The 12838-nt window shown below is 38.1% G+C and overlaps 1 protein-coding gene across 4 annotated transcripts in view; it reads right to left on the minus strand.

Moving 5' to 3' along the window:
* Syt1 (synaptotagmin 1) overlaps window positions 1–12838 on the minus strand; it is a 517902-nt gene that overhangs the window by 207730 nt on the left and 297334 nt on the right. The window lies entirely within an intron of this gene.

The raw sequence follows: 12838 nt of genomic DNA on the forward strand, positions 1-12838 counted from the left end.
TTATGTTTAGTAATTTTAGTCAGCATAAATTTTGTAGGAATTAGTTAAAATAAAAATTCGATTCATTGCTACATTAGTTTTTCTCTCAGATCATTATAATATGGGCTAAAATAACAGAAATAAACCAAGTACCTAAGTCTAAACCTAAACATTCAACTATTACAATAATGACAAAAACATCAAGAAATCTTTTATAAACCTGAAATCTCCTCTAGAGTAAGGACACAAATCTCTAAAAACATGGGACATTAGAGCTCTTTCTAAAAGCACTTGATAATGAATTCATAAAATTAACATTGCTAATTTTGCAACCATTTCTATTTTAAGAAAATATTTTATTACTGAAACTTCAAAACCACACTTGTTTTTAAATTGCCAGTCTACACTGAAGACCATTTATGCTTTTAATGGGTCTCCCAAGATTTCTTCTAGAAAGACAAGATGTGGTCAAGAAGGGAAAGCATAATAGCTTTTCAAATGTATTGGAAAGACTTCAAGTATATTGTGTAGTGTCATAAAAATGGTGAAGTTCTAGCTTTCCCTTTTTCTCTCCCTCCCTCTCTTCATCACTCCCTCATCCCTTCCTTCCTTTCTTCTTTCCTTCCTTACATTTGATAGGAAAGATGAACATAGAAACCCAGAGAGAAATAAAAATAATATAGATTGGATGGTTTCTAAATTAGCATTTACCCTGTTAGTGATAGCCATGATTTTATTTTATCTTTGCTGCTGTTTACTATTTCTTTTGGAGTTGACATCTTCCATTGATCAACTTTATATGCTCTAAAGTACAATATTAATTGAAGCTACTCTTTTTCTTTTGTTTGGTAAGATAAAATTAGATGCTTTGCCAGTGTTTGAAGAAACACAGGTTTGTTGGTTGAAGCTAACTGGCTCTCAAAATGCTTTCTATAGAAACTACAGATAAATGATTTGGAATTCCCATTTTCCCTTGCTTTGTTGAGGCTCAACTCTGAACTCTCACTGTTTCTGAGCTGCAGGCACTTGAGAGAAAATCTAAGCTTGGAGCACAAAGCCCTCTTTTATCAAACTGCTCTGTCATTGTTTTGTCACACAGTGGAGTAAAGCTTGAAAATTGAACCACAGCTTCAATTGTGGTAAACTCAATGGTTGGAAAAATGCTCCAGTCTTTCATCTTGAAATAGTATATTAATAAACAAAGGAAGGCAATACTTACTAATATGTAATATTTGGGTATTTGAAAAAGTTTGAGCATATAAGTACTTCTGCTATTGACAAATAAACTTCATAAATCGGGGCATGTTATTATTTGTGTGTTAAGGATGAGAAGATCTGCCAGAGGTTGCACAGCCAGGAAGCAGTGGAGCTAAGGTTTGTACTGAACTGGGCTGGTTTCTTAGCCCATGAAATTTTCTTACTAGTGAGGAAATAAATGTTGATTGAATGAATAAATCGACTGCCTACAATATGTCCAATATGACAAAGTGTTCTGAATAACTCTCACCCTGTTTTAAATGAAGATAAATGAAATGGATATCTCTCAGACCTGTTGAGAAAGAAAAGCTCAGAGTTAAGAGTTATTGGCTAGAGAAATTATTATGGGAGACTGTATTGAGAAAAACACATCACGTGGAAATTTACTGAGAGGGCCACAAAGAAACTATGAGTTTAGCACTGTTTATGTTTGTATTCTAAATATCTCAGCTATGAAGTATGAAAGGTATCAATTTTGCTTCCTCCTTCCCAAATTCTACCTTCTTCTATTATGTCAGTGGATTTCTGTGAACCTAAAACATAAACAAACAGTATCCATAATCCATAAAATAAACCATCCCTTCCCTACAATTTAAAACAAACACACTATTTTGTTGTTATTTCTGGATAGCTGTGGTCCTAGGCAGATAACCTAATCATATCTCATAGGGAAATCTTAGTTTATGTGTCAGTCACGATAACCTGGTTCATTTTACCAGTGGTTGCTTGGAGACCATGGGATACACCCTGGGAATGTTGTGATATAAGAAGTGTTATGGGTTCCTTCTGAGAACTTTTTTCTGACTTTAATAATGAAGATATCCACAGAAATCAACACCTCTCTGCTGGTTGGTATGGTGGTTGCTCTGGGAGCTGGAACTGTTGTGATCACAAGAGAAGCTAGTGAAGACAACTGATTTTTGATAAAGAAATTAGAAATAAACACCGAAAAAAAGCTTCATCAACACATAGTGCTGGTCAAACTAGACAGCTGCATGTAAAAGAATTCAAATAGATCCATATTTATCATCCTACATGAAAGTCTACTGCAAATGGATCAAAGACCTCAAGATAAAGCCAGATGCTTTTAACTTGATAGAGAAACCCAAATAACCTTGAATTCATTGGCATAGGAAAAGACTTTCTGAACAGAACACCTTCAGCACAGGCACTGAGATGAACAATAAATGTGATCTCATGAAACTGAGAAACCTCTGTATATCAAAGAACACCATCATTCAAACAGAGCAGCAGCCTATAGAATGGGAAAAGGTTTTTATGAATTATACATTGGACAGAGGGCTAAGATCTACAATATATAAAGAATTCAAAAATCCAGATATCAAGAAAACAAATAATCCATTTTTAAAAATGAGGTACAGATGCAAACAGAGAATTCTCAATACAGGGAACTCAAAAGGCTGAGAAATACTTAAGTGTTCAACATTCTTAGTCATCAGAGAAATGCAAATCAAAACTACTTTGAGATTTCACCTAACACCCATAGGAGGGCTAAGATCAATAAAACTCATGCCAGATCATGTGGTGAGGTAGTGGAGGAAGGAGAGTTAGCGCTCATTCATTGCTGGTGGGAATGCAGACTTGTACAGCCACTGTGGTAATCAGTGTCAGTTTCTCAGGAAAATGGGAATCCACCCAGCTACACTACTTTTGGGCATATACTCAAAGGATGCTTCATCCAACCACAGAGATGGTCTCATACGTGTTCATTGCTGTTCTATTCATAAGAGCTAGAAACTGGAAAGAACCTAGATGTCACACAATGGATGAATAGATAAAGAAAATGTGGCATATTTTCACAATGGAATATTACTCAGCCATTAAAAAATGAAATCATGAAATTCACAGGTAAATGGATAGAACCAAAAATAATCATCCTGAGTGTGGTAACCTATACCCAGAAAGACAAATGCGGTATGTATTTGCTGATATGTGGATATTAGCTGTTAAGAAGACGAAAATCAAATTACAATCTGTAGAACCACAGAGGTTAAGTATAGAGTACTGGACTAGGATGACAGATATCTCTCCCTAGGAAAGGGAAATAGAATAAATAGTTATGGATGGATGTGGGTTGACTTGAACATGAGGATCAAATAAGGAGGAGAGGGAAGGAGAGGGAAGAGGGGCAGAAGGGAGGGAATGTGGGGACAAACAGCTAAAATAAAGGGCCAATTAAGAGGTTGTATAGATGCCTAATACAGTAGAAGCTTCCTGAAATATATCCATATAGAAAGGTGATCTAAACAAACCTGTCAACTAATAGGGGAGACAGAGCCCAAACTGGACATCTCTTGTGACCAAATGAAGTTTCCAGTACTGGAATTGGGTTACATCTAATTGAGTTTTTGGCCAAAGGGGTCCAATGGGAAATCTCAAACAATCCAGGCTGTTGCCAAGACCATAGGTTGCTCTCCATAAACAGATTGCAAGGCCCCATTGCTAAAGACAACACCTATACAACTCAATGAACATGGAGAAGTGGAGTTGGTGTCTATATATAGTCTTTAATAGTACGTTAGTGTCTTTGGTACAGGAAGGTACTCTGCACACTACCAAAGAAGAAACTTTGATACCACCCCATTCACAATTCCTCTGATCTACTATGGTGGCCTCCTTGCAAAATATGCTAGAGTAATGGTGGCACAAAACTTTGAGAGTAATCAACCAATATCTGATTTGACTTAAGGCCCATTCCCAGAGATGGAATTCATACCCACCAGTGATTAGGTGACCAAGAACCTGAGACTAGATAGCCCAGAGACTAGGGTTAAACAAAATACTACTGTTATAAAAAGAAAACAAGATGTAGTAATAAAATGTCTCCTAATAACACTCTACTATACTCATAGATCAGTGTCTTCCTCAGCCATCATCAGAGAAGCTTCCTCCTGCAGCAGATGGGAACAAATACAGAGACTCACAGCCAGACATTATGCAGAGAGAGAGAGAGAGAGAGAGAGAGAGAGAGAGAGAGAGAGAGAGAGAGAGAGAGAGAGAGACTCAGCCCTAAAATGTGAAGTCTCCATCAAATCCCTCCCATTAGTATTAAAGAAACCCTGCAGAAGAGGAAATAGATAGAGCCAGAGTGGATGGAAGACACCAAGAAAACAACGCCTTCTAAATCAACATGAGCAAAGCTTATATGGACTCACAAAGACTGAGGCAGCATATACAGGGCCTGCCTGGGTCTGCACCAGACATGGTGCTAGAGCTCAAAGGAGAAGTATATGCAAGCCCCCACCCCAAACCCAAAAGCTATCTCCAATTGATAATTCCTTGCCAATGAAAATTCAGTTTACTCCATGGGAATTTCACTGGGGAAATAAACTACCCTTAAGGGTAGGCTGCCTGCCCATAGTAGATGGCCAACAGAAAAGGAACTCAGTGGTATCTTTGGAAGTTCCCTGCTTCATAATGTCATGTCAGGGCATTTCTTTTTTTCTTTTTTTAAAATCTTTCTCATTTCTTATTAATTTTTATTTTATTTACATATTTTTTACTTTTATTTTTCTCTTCTTTTACCCCACATTTCTTTTGTGTGTATATATTATGGCTTCGAGTTTGCTTCTATGGGATCCCCAAGTGTGCAAATGAGTGGGTCTCTGGATTTATGTCTATTTCTTGTGTCTTTTCTTGGTCTCTTTTCTTTCTGTTTGTTTGTTTTTGTCCTACTTTGATGATTTAGTTTTAGTTTTTATTTTATTATTATCCCTTAGAAGCTTGTTTGTTTTCTAATAGAGACTGAAAGGGGGTGGACCTGGATGGGAGGAAGTGGGGAGGAACTGGGAGGAGCTGAGGGAGGAGAAACTGTAATCAAGATATAATATGTGAGAAAAACGTTTATTTTTCAACAAAAGGAAAAAATGAACAAATTTCCTCTAAAATGTAATTATACCATGACCACACACTGAGAGCCATACTTTGAAGAAACAGTAACTGATAAAAGATGTGGTTTATAACCTTGTGCTTTCTTTAGAACAATAACTGTCCCCATATGGGGCACTCAATGAGCACACGAAGGAACTTGTCATAGCTTGTATTGCAGATCTTCAAAGGAAGGAGTTGGCTAGACATGGTTTCTGTTTGAAGAGTGCTCTGTAATACCTGCTCTGTACACACCTACTCATCAGCATTATGAACTGGCAGCCTGGCTTGCCAATATGAGCACCATGGAGAGCAAAAGTGCCTTTTCATTTCACATTTAGTAATTACAGGCACTAAAATTCTATTAATATGAAGTTATTCTGTAGGTGGCTTGCTCATCTCTTTAGGCAACTTCTCCATCCTTATCAACAAATTGTTAGCACCTACATGTGAAAACTAAAAGGGATTCTAAATCATTCAGGGTGACAAACATCTTCTTTGAATGATAAATTAGAAAACTTAAAAAAATATTGAAATGTGACATTTCTTCAGTTTTCCATATTCACAGGTAGGCACCATCTTTAACAAAAGCAACAGAGACGGGGGGATCTGTGGCATTTTCTGTTGGAAAACCAAGGTCGCTGATTTCTCAAATTTCAAGGTTACGTCTTTAGTCAGGTTCCAGACTGTGATGTGTGTGTGGCGTCATCTCCATGTATTCAAGAAAACATTCATGTTTAGCCAGATATTTTTCTTCCATGCCTCTAATATTCAGAATAGGTAACACATGTAGCTGACCCTAAATTAATATCCAAATGGCTAAAGAGACATTTCTGAGTGAGGATACACCAGTACAGATTCACACCTTAATATCAGAGTATAGATAAATGAGCATTTTTACTATGGTAAAAATATGCTGATAGCATGAATAAAATATGAGTGTTGATTAATCAGCTAAAAGTCACGCTGTATTTTAGGAGGTGAGATATGAATGAATTAAGAGGTATGACTCAATAAACTTCCACTTGTTTACCAGTGATAGGGTTTACAGGAACCTCTCAGCAGCTTTTGCAATCAAAGACAAAAATCAAGGATGATTAAAAAAAATGACTGAAAACTTTGACAAAGTTTTGTGCTATTAAAAAAAAAAAGGAGAGAAGAAATTGCTCGTAAAGTGCTCCTAATGCATTAAACTTACAAAATCAAACTAAAATATATAAAAGTTAAAGAAAAAGGTGACTTTAGGCCTGGCACCATGTTTTGGTAGGTAGTGGCTCCCATAACCGAGACTGATGACCTGAGTTTGATCCCCGGGACCCACAAGACCAAATGAGAAAATGAATTTCCGAAGTTGCTCTTTGACATCATGTGTGTAATGGTTTGTGTTCTCTCTCTCTCTCTCTCTCTCTCTCTCTCTCTCTAACACACACACACACACACACACACCCCACACACACATACACAAACACACACACTCACTCAAACTAAATGAATAAATGTTAAAAATAAAACCCTATAAGGTAACCTCATATAAGAATTTTCATGCTAAACATAGACAGTTTTATTATAAAGTTTAAAACCTTTCAAGTGAAAAGTATGCATTCCTAAAGGAAGAAAAGTTCAAAATGAAATGTCAGAATTAGGGTTTTTTAAAAAATACTGTACAGTTTGTTAAAGAGAGAGGGGAATCTTCTCAAGGGATATGGTTGAGTTAAGAGCCCCCCGCCAAGCACACAGTGTGTTCGCATGACCAGTTTTAGAGGATTCTGATATGACATTGTCTGTAGCAGGAATCTTAACAGGTGTTATTAATAAAAACAAACCCAGAGCCAGCTATTGAGGTGAATGCTGGAAGATCAGAGAAGCAGAACAAGCCACAGCTTCCTCACCTCGCCCATTCCTCAGCTAATCCTGTTTCCTGAGACTGGAAGCTTCTGTGTCCTCATCCAAATAGATCTCAGCTGAACTGCTGCTCAAAAGCCTAAAAGCTTAACAAAGGCTCTAGTTCCTGGTTTTCATGCCTTATATACCTTTCTGCTCCTGCCATCACTTCCTGGGATTAAAGGCATGTGTCACCATGCCTGGCCATTTCCAGTGTGGCTCTGAACTCACAGAGACCCAGGTGGATCTCTGCCTCTGGAATGCTAGGATTAAAGGCGTGTGTGCTACCATTGTCTAACCTCTATGTTTAATATTGTGGCTGTTCTGTTCTCTGACCCCTGATAAGTTTATTAAGGTACACAATATATTGGGGGGACACAATATCACCACAATTGTCTTTCCTTGACTTAGAGATGCATGGGTATCATTTCTATTCTCAATCAGTGTTCCTGCCTTTGCTGAAAAGAAAGAGAATAATGGCACCGTAGGTACGCTGGTCAGTAATGACTGCATTGGTACAACGTGAGTAATGAAAATACCTTGCCTGGTTCCTTTAGGCGACACAAGCACCTCCATTGCAGAGCGTGTAGCCTGGAAGTTCTACTCTGACTCATGAGGGTTAACACAGTGTGATTTGCCACATGTGGAAAAAAAATGAGCCTTTTTGCAAGGAGTTCTGTTCTGCTGTTGCCCCAAATCTGTTAATGTCATCAATGATTATAAAATGCCTTCTATGCTTTAGAAACATCTCAGAATTTCTGATTTAATAAGATATTTCCACGGAGCCCAGAGCTCCTGTCCTTTTCTCTTTTTCGTGTTTTTCCTAGCACTGTGATCGCTGGAAGAAAGCATAAACAAGCACTTCTGGTTAATATGCCACAAGGAGTATGAGTTCCATTTATCCTAAGGAGAACATTTCATTTTTCTTTTCTCTAATATATAAAATGCACTATCCATTTTATATTGGGGAAGAAAAAGATCAGGATTTTTGGGGCGGTGGTGGCGCACGCCTTTAATCCTAGCACTTGGGAGGCAGAGGCAGGTGGATCTCTGTGAGTTTGAGGCCAGCCTGGTCTCCAAAGTGAGTTCCAGGAAAAGGTGCAAAAAGCTACACAGAGAAACCCTGTCTGGAAAAACAAAACAAAACAAAGCAAAACAAAAGATCAGGATTTTTCTGCATTATTATTGCATTTGTAGAATTATAGTGTGTAATAATTTTCTACTTAAGAGTTTAGTTTTGCAACACTTAGCATATCTCAGTCTACATTAGGAAACGGCAGGAGCTTGAAGTTTGCTGACTGAATCCACCTCTCTGCATAAACCAGCTCTGCCTTATTCTTTTGTACAGGACTAAATGATACAAGCTTAGGTACATTTGCCCATCCATCTTCATTTATTTTCTGATATTGGGCAGGTTTCAATACATTTCTGGGTTTTCCAGGTTAGATCAGATGACTCTCAGTTTTGGAGAGAATTGGTATTTAAAGAGATGAGAGGACATTTTAATAAGGAGAATGGAGGTGTACTTTAAAACTGCAGGGGATAAAAAGTCTACAAGATACTGGGCATACATCATTACTGAATCTCTTATGTCCCAAAATGCTGATAGTGGAGAGAGAGAAGGCAGCTGGCAGAGAGGAAATGGATATAGAGCCTTCAGTGTTGAAAGAAGGAACCCGTAGTTGCAAAAATCACGCTGTTATTCATCACAACTAAAGAGTCCAGGCAGCATTTTGCTGAAGGTGTTAGAGAGAAAACTGTGTAAATCTGCTGATTGAGATGGTAGTGTGCAGAACTCCATCATCAGAGACTGCACACCCAGTTGTGAATGATAAAACAGCTTGCCTGAGAGACAAGTGTCTCTTCAATGCATTAAAGTGCATTGAAAGAACTTAGACAGTTGCAGGATTCTTTCACGCTCTTGAGACTCTTCTTTTGGCCCTGTTGGTTTAAGATTACAACCACTTCTTCGGTTCAAGAAGACTAGAAATCAATCATATCACAATATAAACTGGTATCAGAAAGTGAATACGTTTCAAAAGTTCATTTGGTTTTCCCATCCTCCAGGGGTCAGTCTCCATGATGTCTTGATATTTTCTGTATTACATATATAATTTAATACTAAGCCATCTATTAACAATCAGTGGAAAGAAAATGACTAACGTCCTCAAATTTAAGTATGTTCTTTATGAATAAAAATGAAAGAAAGAAACGACTATACCAATCTCCACACAAGTGTTGTGTCATCTCTAACATCTTGTTTCACAAAGCTTTTCTTCCCTTACATCTCTAATCCCCTGATACTTACAGCCATAGTCATTTATGCTACTGCCTAAAAGAAGGGCAACAAAAAAACTCATAAAATTAATGTTCAACTCGATTTAGGCATGAAATGCTAATACCATCCAGATATGACTCCTGCTGCTTCAAAATAATTTTTGTGTAATTCTACAAATAAAGAAACCATTTATATCAATAAAATCCTTGTTTTCAGTATATTGCATAAAATCAATTTATATTCAAATACTTGGTGACTGCCAAGTAATAGTCTTTTAGAGAGCTTAGAAACAAAAGTACCATAGAGATTAACTGTGAAACATTTTGTTCTATGAAGAACAATAAGACGGAAATTAGAATATTAACAAAACAGCAAAGCTATGTTGACAGGTTCGCTTTGGTAGCTGTGGGTCACTACTGAATTAACAATTCTCTGCCATTGCAGCAACTGCTGTTTTTTTCCCCGTGATACAGATTTACTTATTCATTAACTAAATGGATTAGTAAAATTAATTAAAATGGAAGTAGATATAAGCATTAAAATACCAAAGATAAGGAGCTGAGAATACCAATTTGTTTTTCTTTCCAGTTAATTCCTAGAATATAATTACAAAACGGAATTTAGTAACAAATTTTGACATGATTTGATTGTTAGGAAAACTTGCATGAGATAAATGAGATAATTTCCTTCCTATCCTGAAGTTAAAATTTAGAAGTAATTTTCTGTTTTACTTGTTTTTTTTTTCCTTAAAAAAAAAAACAAAACCCAAAACCTATTATCTCCAAGGGATGGGATTTCAGTAACTCTAGATAATTCTTTTCAGAACATGTTTGGGTTTTAATTATCAAAGACAAGTGCCCCCTTCCCCCCACATATTCAGTAGTATCCTATTTATTACTTTATTGAACTCTGGAGAAACTAACAAACAACATGGGACTGATTAGGGTCTTACAGTCTGGGAGAGGTAGCTTTGACCAGTCAGTCTAAGGCTAGCCTCTAGGCACAGACTTCTGGAGTGATGATTTCAAACTCCTTTCTTTATTTTTCTTTAAAAGAATCAATTTGTATTAAATTAATAAATGATTCTTTTCCCCTCTCTTAAATGAAATATTATTGCACATTAGTATTCATTTCTTCCTGCTTCCTGTCTTGTTCTCTGGACTAGGGAACCTTAAGTCTCTGGCCAGGATCAGACTGTCACACTACTCTGCATGAGACGTGACTTTAGCCTCAGCACCTGGGCCATCATCCACCTCTGCCTGGATTTCTTCTGCACCCTAAATTGTACATTTTGATAGTTAAAACAAACACTACATCTAGAGTCTTATGTGAGCCAAGGATCCTATCAAGCTGTATTACTGCAAGGTGACTCATGCTTTCTGAATACACGTTCATCTGTCTCTTCAATCTTGGAATACTTTTACATATGATATTTGCTATATTAAACCTGAACGCCAAAGAAGGCATGGGATTGCAGTGTTTGATTGCCCCTGTTTTCAACCTTGTACCCACAGAAGGGGCTTCACAGAACCGCATCCTTGAAAGCAATTAATCACAGTTAGCTTTCCAGTAACTCCTCAGCCACGCCACATCAAAGATAAGAATCTTCAGCCTTCCGAAACCGTGAACACAACTTGACTAGCTCTGACAGCCTATTAATGAATTGCTGCCAAACTCTAATTGTTATTGCATTAACATGGCCCATGTGCGGAAGACCGAGGCGACCAGCTTCCATCTTTGTTTTAATATAAACTTGCTTCTTTAGATTTCATCCCTGATCTCTAACATTCTTATTATTTTCAGGCAATTTCATCTACAATCTCAAATACACTGGAAAAACTGGAACTAATTGTTCCCCTAATTGATCGACGTTCTTACCCCCCGTTGTGTGTATGGTGTGCATCATCTGGCGGTGTGTAATAACAGGAGGGAAACCGTCAATCAATCACAGGACAATTAGTTCTCATCTGAGGCTTTGCCCTCTTCATGGAAAGGGGAAACGTCTTCCCCGAAGCTTAAAGGCACACATTTCTCCTCAGCAGTGGTTACTAATGGAAAAGTATAAGGTTTACATTGAATTTTCTTCCACATGTTTACATTTAATTCTAAATTAGGGTTTATTACGTTTGAGAGGAGTACCAGAGCTTTAGAGGTCCAGAAAGCCTTGCTACATTGTATCTTAGCCATTAACTAAGGCTCCTAGTAAGCCTCAGTATGACCTAAGAGACCCTTGTTGACATTTCTATTTTCTTCCTCTAACAAACCACACATTGAAGTTGTAGGGTAAAAAGTAGTTGAATGAAAGATTGAATAAACAGAATTCAGTCTTCAGACACAAAAAGTGCAAGCAGTTTTAAGTTACTTATGCCATTGGAGGCAATTCTTTATGGATCTATAGAGTCAAAGTAACACCTGAAGTTTCAACTTTGTCTTACATAGTTTTGTGAAAAAGAGGAAATTATTTTGCATTGGGTATTTCATATACTATTTCTTTTTACTATGATCAAATACCCAGGAAAAGCAACTTAAAGGAGGGAAGGTTTATTTTGGGTCATCAATTGATTGGGGAAGGCATGGCTGGAGGAGCGTGAGGCAGGGTGACATTGAATCATCAGGAAGGGAAGAAGGGAGGGAGGGAGGAAGGGATGGAGAGAGGGTGGTGGTGAGGAATGCTGGTGCTCAATAAGCATTCTCCCCTTTCCTTTTTTTTTATTTAAATTTTTTTTCTTTCCTTTTACATATCAAGCCCTGTTCCACCTCCCTCCCCTTCTCCCGTTCCTCCCCACCTACCCATCCCACCTACTATGCCCTCCTCATAGAGGGTAAGGCCTCCCTTGGGTAGTCAATACAGGCTGGCATATCAAGTTGGGGCCAGACCTAGCCTCTCCTCTTTGCATCAAGACTGAGTAAGGCATCACACCATGGGGAACGGGCTCTAAAAAGCCAGTTCGTGTACCCGGGATAAGTCCTGGTCCCATTGCCAGGGGATCCACAAACACATCAAGCTACACAACTTTCACCCACAGTCAGAGGGCCTAATTTTGTCCCATGCAAGCTCCCCAGCTATCAGTCCAGAGTCCACGGGGCTCCTCTTTCCTTTTAGTTCAGTCTGAGACCCAGCCCCAGACTATGGAATGGTGCCACCAACATTCAAGGTGAGGTTTTTCCCTCCTCAGTTAAATTTTTGCAGAAACAACCTGATAGACATCCCCAGGGGTGTCTCCTAGGTGACTGATAAACCATCAGAAGCGAGCAGCTTGATTTTTGTACTTTCTTAGTTTCCCCCAAGTTAGCCTGCAAATGAAGGTAGATCATGGGACAGCATGGTGAGTGTGGCAGGTATTTTTTTTTTTAACCTGTTAGACTTACATCATTAAGGTTTGCTTTATCTGATTGGGCAGCCTCTTCTATACATACAGTTTCAAAGCCCGAGGATGACTTGCCCTTATTTTTTTTATGCACAAAACAGTCCTTATGTTTCTGAAATTCTGCAGTGTCGTGCTCCACCAGGCTAGCTAGCTTCTGTGTAGTTCTGTTTCCTCTCTCCTCTCTTTC

This window comes from Peromyscus californicus, unplaced genomic scaffold (genome assembly GCF_007827085.1).
Source record: "Peromyscus californicus insignis strain IS unplaced genomic scaffold, ASM782708v3 Scaffold_24__1_contigs__length_46423439, whole genome shotgun sequence".
Classification (NCBI taxonomy): Eukaryota; Metazoa; Chordata; class Mammalia; order Rodentia; family Cricetidae; genus Peromyscus; species Peromyscus californicus.